Source organism: Lolium perenne, chromosome 6 (genome assembly GCF_019359855.2).
Source record: "Lolium perenne isolate Kyuss_39 chromosome 6, Kyuss_2.0, whole genome shotgun sequence".
NCBI lineage: Eukaryota > Viridiplantae > Streptophyta > Magnoliopsida > Poales > Poaceae > Lolium > Lolium perenne.
The window spans coordinates 132,485,375-132,496,831 of NC_067249.2; positions in this window are offsets into that span (position 1 = coordinate 132,485,375).

Here is an 11,457-nt window from a genome sequence, read left to right on the forward strand (position 1 = left end):
GCCGCGCCGCCCTATGAGGTGGCCACCTCGTCGCCTCTCTCCGACTCTGGTTCGACCTGGTACTTTCCTCGTGTCGTAAAAATTCCTGCTATATAATCCCCCGGACCACTGGAGGTCCGTATATCGTTTTCTCGACGTGTTTTGTTTCGCGCTGTTTCTGCCAGGATCTGTTTTCAATCTAGAAGCACCATGGTCTCCAAGAACAAGGGCAAGGGGCTTTCGGATGAAGATATTCAAGATCCCGAGTGGAAAGAGGTGGACGAGAGCATCAAGGAAGAAGATGAAGAAGAAGTGGAGGAAGACTCGAGCGCATACCCACGTGCTACCATCGCAAGCATCGAGGTGGTGGATAACCCTTTTAGTGCAAAGAGGAGCGCAAGAATTCGCACCGGAGGAAGGGTTCCACGTCATTACCTAGCTCCAAAGACATCTTCTTCAGGCACTTACCACCCCTTCCGCAATCTAATTTACAATAGTCAAATTGAAAGGACTCCCAAGGCAGCATTGCCTAGCAATTGGGATATAGATCGTTCTAACACTGCAGGAAGGATGAAGCCTGAAGTTGAAGAGTGGGGAAATAACTCCAAGAGTTGGGACTCGCCATCGGACATACTTCTTAACCGCGTCGAGCACAATTCGGAGATGATCCGCAACCTCATGTACAAGATTGATGAGCTTCAGGAGCTTGTTGAGAAGCTTGTCAAGAATTCATCACCACCACCGCCGAAGGAGTAATTCATCATCGGTATTGGCATCCCCTTGGTTTGTTCCAAGCTTGGGGGATGATACGTCTCCGACGTATCGATAATTTCTTATGTTCCATGCCACATTATTGATGATATCTACATGTTTTATGCATACTTTATGTCATATTTATGCGTTTTCCGGAACTAACCTATTGACGAGATGCCGAAGGGCCAGTTGCTGTTTTCTGCTGTTTTTGGTTTAAGAAATCCTAGTAAGGAAATATTCTCGGAATCGGACGAAATCAACACCCAGCATCTTAGAATCCCCGGAAGCATCCAGAACACACGAGAGCCGCCAGAGAGGGGACACAGGCCCCCCAGGTGATAGGCCGGCGTGGCCCAGGGGTGGCCCGTGCCCCCTGTGGTGTCGTCGCCTCGTTGACCCTCTGACGCCGCCTCTTTGCCTATAAGAATCCCCTCGACCTAAAACCTCGAGACGGAAAAGCCACGGTACGAGAAACCATCCAGAGCCGCCGCCATCGCGAAGCCAAGATCTGGGGGACAGGAGTCTCTGTTCCGGCACGCCGCCGGGACGGGGAAGTGCCCCCGGAAGGCTCCTCCATCGACACCACCGCCATCATCATCAACGCTACTGTCTCCCATGAGGAGGGAGTAGTTCTCCATCGAGGCTCGGGGCTGTACCGGTAGCTATGTGGTTAATCTCTCTCCTATGTACTTCAATACAATGATCTCATGAGCTGCTTTACATGATTGAGATTCATATGAGTTTTGTATCACTATTCATCTATGTGCTACTCTAGTGATGTTATTAAAGTACTCTATTCCTCCTGCATGATGTAAAGGTGGCAGTGTGTGCATCATGTAGTACTTGGCGTAGTTTATGATTGTGATCTCTTGTAGATTGTGAAGTTAACTATTACTATGATGGTATTGATGTGATCTATTTGGTTATGTTGATCTATCTTGCACTCTAAGGTTATTTAAATATGAACATTGAATATTGTGGAGCTTGTTAACTCCGGCATTGAGGGTTCGTGTAATCCTACACAATTAGTGGTGTTCATCATCCAACAAGAGGGTGTAGAGTCTAGCATCTATCTATTTATTTATGTGATCAATGTTGAGAGTGTCCACTAGTGAAAGTATAATCCCTAGGCCTTGTTCCTAAATACTGCTATCGCTGCTTGTTTACTGTTTTCCTGTATTTGTACTGTCTGCCATATTACCACTATCATCCACACGCCAGTCCTGGATAGCAAAGCACTTTTCTGGTGCCGTTGCTACTGCTCATATTTATTCATACCACCTGTATTTCACTATCTCTTCGCCGAACTAGTGCACCTATTAGGTGTGTTGGGGACACAAGAGACTTATTGCTTTGTGGTTGCAGGGTTGCATGAGAGGGATATCTTTGACCTCTTCCTCCCTGAGATCGATAAACCTTGGGTGATCCACTTAAGGGAAACTTGCTGCTGTTCTACAAACCTCTGCTCTTGGAGGCCCAACACTGTCTACAAGAATAGAAGCTCCCGTAGACATCAAGCAATTTTCTGGCGCCGTTGCCGGGGAGGAAAGGTAAAAGGCACTCATACTCCAATTCTAGGTAACAGTACTTTTCTGGCGCCATTGTGTTTGTGCCCGAAGCTATTTCCTTTAGATCCTGCAATTGCATCTTTTTGTTTCTTGTTTACACTAGTTAGGCATAATGGAAAACAACGAAAATATGAGAGATCTTTATGAACTTTATCTTGAATTAGGACATGATGTGTTTGAAGAGAGAATTAAAAAAACCCATGGAAATTTATATGCATGCTAATGGGAATGTTATTAATATGAATGCTTTGAACACTATTGTTGCTAATGCTATGGAAAATTCTAAGCTTGGGGAAGCTTGCTTTGATGAGCATGATCTTTTTAGTCCCCCAAGCAATGAGGAGGAAATTTACTTTGATGATACTTTACCTCCTATTTATGATGATTATAATGATAGTAGTCTTTTGTTGCCGCCTGTTATGGAGGATAAATTTGATTATGATTACAATCTGCCTCCTATATTTGATGATAGCTACTTTGTTGAATTTGCTCCCACTACAACTAATAAAATTGACTATGCTTATGTGGAGAGTAATAATTTTATGCATGAGACTCATGATAAGAATGTTTCATTTGATAGTTATATTGTTGAGTTTGCTCATGATGCTACTAGACATTATTATGAGAGAGGAAAATATGGTTGTAGAAATTTTCATGTTACTAAAACACCTCTCTATGTGCTGAAATTTTTGAAGCTACACTTGTTTTATCTTCCTATGCTTGTTACTTTGCTCTTCATGAACTTGTTTATTTACAAGATTCCTTTGCGTAGGAAGCATGTTAGACTTAAATTTGTTTTCAATTTGCTTCTTGATGCTCTCTTTTGCTTCAAATACTATTTCTTGCGAGTGCATCATTAAAACTGCTGAGCCCATCTTAATGGCTATAAAGAAAGAACTTCTTGGGAGATAACCCATGTGTTTATTTTGCTACAGTAATTTTGTTTTATTTTTGTGTTTTGGAAGTTGTTACTACTGTAGCAACCTCTCCTTATCTTAATTTTGTTGCATTGTTGTGCCAAGTAAAGTCGTTGATAGTAAGGTTCATACTAGATTTGGATTACTGCGCAGAAACAGATTTCTTGCTGTCACGAATCTGGGCCTAATTCTCTGTAGGTAACTCAGAAAATTATGCCAATTTACGTGAGTGATCCTCAGATATGTACGCAACTTTCATTCAATTTTAGCATTTTCATTTGAGCAAGTCTGGTGCCTCTTAGAAATTCGTCTTTACAGACTGTTCTGTTTTGACAGATTCTGCCTTTTATTTCGCATTGCCTCTTTTGCTATGTTGGATGGATTTCTTTATTCCATTGACTTCCAGTAGCTTTGGGCAATGTCCAGAAGTGTTAAGAATGATTGTGTCACCTCTGAACATGTGAATTTTGATTATGCACTAACCATCTAATGAGTTTGTTTTGAGTTTGGTGTGGAGGAAGTTTTCAAGGGTCAAGAGAAGAGGATGATATACTATGATCAAGGAGAGTGAAAGTTCTAAGCTTGGGGATGCCCCGGTGGTTCATCCCTGCATATTTCATGAAGACTCAAGCATCTAAGCTTGGGGATGCCCAAGGCATCCCCTTCTTCATCGACAAATTATCAGGTTCCTTCTCTTGAAACTATATTTTTATTCGGTCACATCTTATGTACTTTACTTGGAGCGTCTGTGTGCTTTTGTTTTTGTTTTTGTTTTAATAAATGCTTGTGTGGGAGAGAGACACGCTCCGCTGGTTCATATGAACACATGTGTTCTTAGCTTTTAATTTTCATGGCGAAGGTTGAAACTGCTTCGTTAATTGTTATATGGTTGGAAACGGGAAATGCTACATGTAGTAATTGGTAAAATGTCTTGGATAATGTGATACTTGGCAATTGTTGTGCTCATGTTTAAGCTCTTGCATCATATACTTTGCACCTATTAATGAAGAAATACATAGAGCTTGCTAAAATTTGGTTTGCATAATTGGTCTCTCTAAGGTCTAGATAATTTCTAGTAAAGAGTTTGAACAACAAGGAAGATGGTGTAGAGTCTTATAATGTTTACAATATGTCTTTTATGTGAGTTTTGCTGCACCACTTCATCCTTGTGTTTGTTTCAAATAACCTTGCTAGCCTAAACCTTGTATCGAGAGGGAATACTTCTCATGCATCCAAAATACTTGAGCCAACCACTATGCCATTTGTGTCCACCATACCTACCTACTACATGGTATTTCTCCACCATTCCAAAGTAAATTGCTTGAGTGCTACCTTTAAATTTCCATTCTTCACCTTTACAATATATAGCTCATGGGACAAATAGCCTAAAAACTATTGTGGTATTGAATATGTACTTATGCACTTTATCTCTTATTAAGTTGCTTGTTGTGCGATAACCATGTTCCTGGGGACGCCATCAACTACTCTTTGTTGAATATCATGTGAGTTGCTATGCATGTCCGTCTTTGCTGAAGTAAGGGAGATTTACCACCTAATGGTTAGAGCATGCATATTGTTAGAGAAGAACATTGGGCCGCTAACTAAAGCCATGATCCATGGTGGAAGTTTCAGTTTTGGACAAATATCCTCAATCTCATATGAGAAAATTAATTGTTGCTACATGCTTATGCATAATAGAGGAGTCCATTATCCGTTGTCTATGTTGTCCCGGTATGGATATCTAAGTTGAGAATAATCAATAGCGAGAAATCCAATGCGAGCTTTCTCCTTAGACCTTTGTACAGGCGGCATAGAGGTACCCCTTTGTGACACTTGGTTAAAACATGTGCATTGCAATAATCCCGGTAATCCAAGCTAATTAGGACAAGGTGCGGGCACTATTAGTATACTATGCATGAGGCTTGCAACTTGTAAGATATAATTTACATGACACATATGCTTTATTACTACCGTTGACAAAATTGTTTCTTGTTTTCAAAACCAAAGCTCTAGCACAAATATAGCAATCGATGCTTTCCTCTTTGAAGGACCTTTCTTTTACTTTTATGTTGAGTCAGTTCACCCATTTCTCTCCATCTCAAGAAGCAAACACTTGTGTGAACTGTGCATTGATTCCTACATACTTGCATATTGCACTTATTATATTACTTTGCATTGACAACTATCCATGAGATATACATGTTACAAGTTGAAAGCAACCGCTGAAACTTAATCTTCCTTTGTGTTGCTTCAATACCTTTACTTTGAAATTATTGCTTTATGAGTTAACTCTTATGCAAGACTTATTGATGCTTGTCTTGAAAGTACTATTCATGAAAAGTTTTTGCTATATGATTCATTTGTTTACTCATGTCATTTACCATTGTTTTGATTGCTGCATTCATTACATATGCTTACAATAGTATGATCAAGGTTATGATGGCATGTCACTCCAGAAATTATCTTTGTTATCGTTTACCTGCTCGGGACGAGTAGAAACTAAGCTTGGGGATGCTGATACGTCTCCGACGTATCGATAATTTCTTATGTTCCATGCCACATTATTGATGATATCTACATGTTTTATGCATACTTTATGTCATATTTATGCGTTTTCCGGAACTAACCTATTGACGAGATGCCGAAGGGCCAGTTGTTGTTTTCTGCTGTTTTTGGTTTCAGAAATCCTAGTAAGGAAATATTCTCGGAATCGGACGAAATCAACGCCCAGCATCTTAGAATCCCCGGAAGCATCTAGAACACCCGAGAGCCGCCAGATAGGGGACACAGGCCCCCCAGGTGATAGGCCGGCGCGGCCCAGGGGTGGCCCGTGCCCCCCTGTGGTGTCGTCGCCTCGTTGACCCTCTGACGCCGCCTCTTCGCCTATAAGAATCCCCTCGACCTAAAACCTCGAGATGGAAAAGCCACGGTACGAGAAACCATCCAGAGCCGCCGCCATCGCGAAGCCAAGATCTGGGGGACAGGAGTCTCTGTTCCGGCACGCCGCCGGGACGGGGAAGTGCCCCCGGAAGGCTCCTCCATCGACACCACCGCCATCATCATCAACGCTGCTGTCTCCCATGAGGAGGGAGTAGTTCTCCATCGAGGCTCGGGGCTGTACCGGTAGCTATGTGGTTAATCTCTCTCCTATGTACTTCAATACAATGATCTCATGAGCTGCTTTACATGATTGAGATTCATATGAGTTTTGTATCACTATTCATCTATGTGCTACTCTAGTGATGTTATTAAAGTACTCTATTCCTCCTGCATGATGTAAAGGTGGCAGTGTGTGCATCATGTAGTACTTGGCGTAGTTTATGATTGTGATCTCTTGTAGATTGTGAAGTTAACTATTACTATGATGGTATTGATGTGATCTATTTGGTTATGTTGATCTATCTTGCACTCTAAGGTTATTTAAATATGAACATTGAATATTGTGGAGCTTGTTAACTCCGGCATTGAGGGTTCGTGTAATCCTACACAATTAGTGGTGTTCATCATCCAACAAGAGGGTGTAGAGTCTAGCATCTATCTATTTATTTATGTGATCAATGTTGAGAGTGTCCACTAGTGAAAGTATAATCCCTAGGCCTTGTTCCTAAATACTGCTATCGCTGCTTGTTTACTGTTTTCCTGCATTTGTACTGTCTGCCATATTACCACTATCATCCACACGCCAGTCCTGGATAGCAAAGCACTTTTCTGGTGCCGTTGCTACTGCTCATATTTATTCATACCACCTGTATTTCACTATCTCTTCTCCGAACTAGTGCACCTATTAGGTGTGTTGGGGACACAAGAGACTTCTTGCTTTGAGGGTTGCAGGGTTGCATGAGAGGGATATCTTTGACCTCTTCCTCCCTGAGATCGATAAACCTTGGGTGATCCACTTAAGGGAAACTTGCTGCTGTTCTACAAACCTCTGCTCTTGGAGGCCCAACACTGTCTACAAGAATAGAAGCTCCCGTAGACATCAGGGGAGTGCCGCGGTATCACATCATCACTATCTTTTATCTTTTTACTATCAAGTAGTGTCATATCATGAGTAGGGAAGTTATCATATAAGATGGGTTGCAGTGTGGAAGTATCTCTCCTTTAGTTGGTTGTCTATGTATCCCTTGGTGTGAGTTATCGTTATGGAATATTAATGAGAAGCCTTATCATTTACATATTGCACATCTTATTTTAGTTTGCAATCTCTATTATATGATTGATCTTGTTATTAGTATTGGTATCACTTTGGGAGCATTGAATAAATCTATTTAGTTTTGGCAAACTTAGCATTGGTCAATAGCAATAACACTTTGAGGTTTAAGTAGAAAAGAGAAATACATGTAGATATGTTGTTTCATTGTCTTTCTTTCTTGTTAGCTCCTTAGCTTATTATTCTGAAGTTAAAATTGTTTGTGCTTACAAGGAAGATGCATGATTGTTTCTATCACATGTATATTTGTTTGTTTCCCTCAACTCTTGTGCTTGCTAATTAACCTTGCTAGCCAAAGACCTGTACCGAGAGGGAATGCTTCTCGTACATCCAAACTTGAACCCAAACCTATGCCATTTGTGTCCACCATAACTACCCACTAGATGGTATTTCCTGCCATTCCAAGTAAATACTTCGTGTGCTACCTTTAAACAATTCAAAATTTACTATCTCTTATTTGTGTCAATGTTTTATAGCTCATGAGGAAGTATGTGGTGTTTTATCTTTCAATCTTGTTGGGCAACTTTCACCAATGGACTAGTGGCTTCATCCGCTTATCCAATAATTTTGCATAAAGAGCTGGCAATGGGGTTCCCAGCCCCGATTAATTAACCTTCATAATTTTATAAATAGACACTCCTCCATGGTATGTGATTGTTGGAAGGCACCCGAGGATTCGGTTAGCCATGGTTTGTGAAAGCAAAGGTTGGGAGGAGTGCCAACCTAAAATAAAACTTTATGGGAGCCGCTCTTCGAGAGTTTGTCTGGCAAGGGGGTTAGAGTACCCGCTACCAGTCGTTGACAACAACAAACACCTCTCAAAATGTTAGTTTTACTCTCTTTATATGATTTCAAAACTGAAAAAGCTCTAGCACATGATTTAATCCCTGCTTCCCTCTGTGAAGAGCCTGTCTTTTACTTTATGTTGATTCAGTAAACCTATTTCCCTCCATCTTAAGCAAGCATTTGAGTTGTTGTGATCAAACCATCTATATTGTGATTTACTTCATCATGTCTTTTACTCTTCCTTGTTTAGTACAAGTTTTATCCGAATGAATATAGCTTTGAAAGTTATCAATGATTATGAGGAGATTATTATGATTGAGTATGCAAGTTGTGCCATATAAACTTTAACATGAGAGCGCTGCTCGATAGATAAGTATAACCTGTTAATTGTTCTCTGACCAAGAACGAAGTTTGCCATCACCAACTATGATTTCTTATGCACCTTTATTTGTGATTACCTTATACTTGTTTCAAGTTGAATTATATGAGGAAGTTGTTTACTAGAATGTCGTGTGTGAATGAATATGATGCTTCTTGTCCGTATTTTATTTATCGACTCTTCACTCCATAAACATGTGGTCCTGTTTACCGAGTTCAGTTTCGCTTGAGGACAAGCGAAGTCTAAGCTTGGGGGAGTTGATACGTCCATTTTGCATCACTATTTTATATCATAATTTGCTGTTATTCATTGATATATTTCATATTTGGAGATGATACTTATGTTATTTCATCTATTTTGCATGTTTCATGATTATTGGAGGATCGCGCACCGGAGTCAAGATTCTGCTGGAAAAAGCGCCGTCAGAATGCAATATTTCGGAAGATCAACAATTGACGGAAATTATATGAAAATTCCTATTTTTCCAGAAGACGAAGGGAGCCAGAAGGGGGAGCCGAGGAGGGCCGCCATGGGCCCACCTCACAGGCCGGTGCGGGCCAAGGCCTGGCCGCGCCGCCTTGTGGGGAGGGGGCCCACAGCCCCCTCTGGCCTCCTCTCCTTCGCGTATTTCTTCGTCCCGAAAACCTAAGCCCTAGGGGGATAGTCGTGAAGAGTCACAGCCGCCTCTGCGAGGCGGAGAACACCAGAGAGAAAAGAGCTCTCCGGCAGGCTGAGATCCGCCGGGGAAATTCCCTCCCGGAGGGGGAAATCGACGCCATCGTCACCGTCATCGAGCTGGACATCATCTCCATCACCATAATCATCATCTCCATCATCAACATCGCCGTCTCCACCGCTGCACATCTTCACCGCTGTAACAATTTGGGTTTGATCTTGATTGTTTGATAGGGGAAACTCTCCCGGTATTGATTTCTAATTGTTATTGATGCTATTGAGTGAAACCGTTGAACCAAGGTTTATGTTCAGATTGTTATTCATCATCATATCACCTCTGATCATGTTCCATATGATATCTCGTGAGTAGTTCGTTTAGTTCTTGAGGACATGGGTGAAGTCTAAATGTTAGTAGTGAAGTATGGTTGAGTAATATTCAATGTTATGATATTTAAGTTGTGGTGTTATTCTTCTAGTGGTGTCATGTGAACGTCGACTACATGATACTTCACCTTTATGGGCCTAGGGGAATACATCTTGTACTTGTTTGCTAATTGCGGGGTTGCTGGAGTGACAGAAACCTGAACCCCCGTTGGTATATCGATGCAGGAGGGATAGCAGGATCTCATAGTTTAAGGTTGTGGTTATATTTATCTTAATTACTTTCTTGTAGTTGCGGATGCTTGCAAGGGGTATAATCACAAGTATGTATTAGTCCTAGGAAGGGTGGTGCATTAGCATAGGTTCACCCACACAACACTTATCAAAACAATGAAGATTAATTAGCCATATGTAGCGAAAGCACTAGACTAAAATCCCGTGTGTCCTCAAGAACGTTTGGTCATTATAAGTAAACAAACCGGCTTGTCCTTTGTGCTAAAAAGGATTGGGCCACTCGCTGCAATTGTTACTCTCACACTTTACTTACTCGTACTTTATTCAACTGCTACCTCAAAACCCCCTGAATACTTGTCTGTGAGCATTTACAGTGAATCCTTCATCGAAACTGCTTGTCAACACCTTCTGCTCCTCGTTGGGATCGACATTCTTACTTATCGAAAATACTACGATACACCCCCTATACTTGTGGGTCATCAAGATCATGAACTACTAGACTTTCTTAAATGACATATACCTCACATGAACCAACTAAGCATGCTCACATGGATGAGTATATGTACAAAAATGAAAACAAATAGAGTTCATACCAGCCTCTCACCACAGTCGAATTGTCGTAGATCGTCATTATTGCCTTTCACTTGTGTAGCTTGAATAATATGGAATGAAAACCACGCTCCAGCCACCGAAGAACATTGAACTCCATAATGAACTTTACAAAACCAAATAAGAACAGAAAATATTTTTGGTGTTTTCGAATTGGAAACAAGAGCAAAAGGAAATAAGCAAACAATGCAAAATCTTTTTGGATTTTCTTATAGCAAACCAACGATAGCAAATAAAGCAAAATAAAAGCAAGAAACCAAAATAAACAAATGGTAAAGAGAAACAACAGAAATATTTTTGGTCTTTTTGTGTTTTATGAAAGAAACAAAGCAAAAACAAGAAAATGAAAACTAGAAGAGTCACATAAACACAAAGCAGCAGGAATTCGTCAAACTTGACAGCAGTACAGTAATCGATTTTTAAGAAATTGTTCCGCTGCTCAGCTCGAAAAGTGTTCAACAAATGAAAGTTAGATAACAACCTGGGGAACATGCAAAAAAATTGGCTTCGCAAAATAACGTTCTGGCTGTTTTTGAGAATTTTTTTGGGATCAGTCCAGAATCTGTTTTCAATCAGCACTTCCCCAAATATCATCTCCCTCTTATTAGAAAACCACTTTAAGAAACTAAACAAGTATATACAAGTATCTAGCAACTATAATATGCAAAGAATGAGTGATGTCGGTATACCTCCCCCCAAGCTTAGGCTTTTGGCCTAAGTGGAGTTCAATCCCATGGTGCCCATGAAGTAGCACCTCTGTAGTACGACGAAGATGGGTCCTGTTCTGGGTATGTGCTGGAAGAAGCACCAGGATACGTGACGGTGTAGTCGTGCGAGGGCTCGGCGTCCTCGGAGTCATGCTGCTGGTGGAACCCATGTATCCTCAGCTGCTCATCCACCTCCTCCTTAGAGCGCGACCACGGTTTCCTGTGAATACTGAACAAATCTGGCTGCGGCAATGGGATT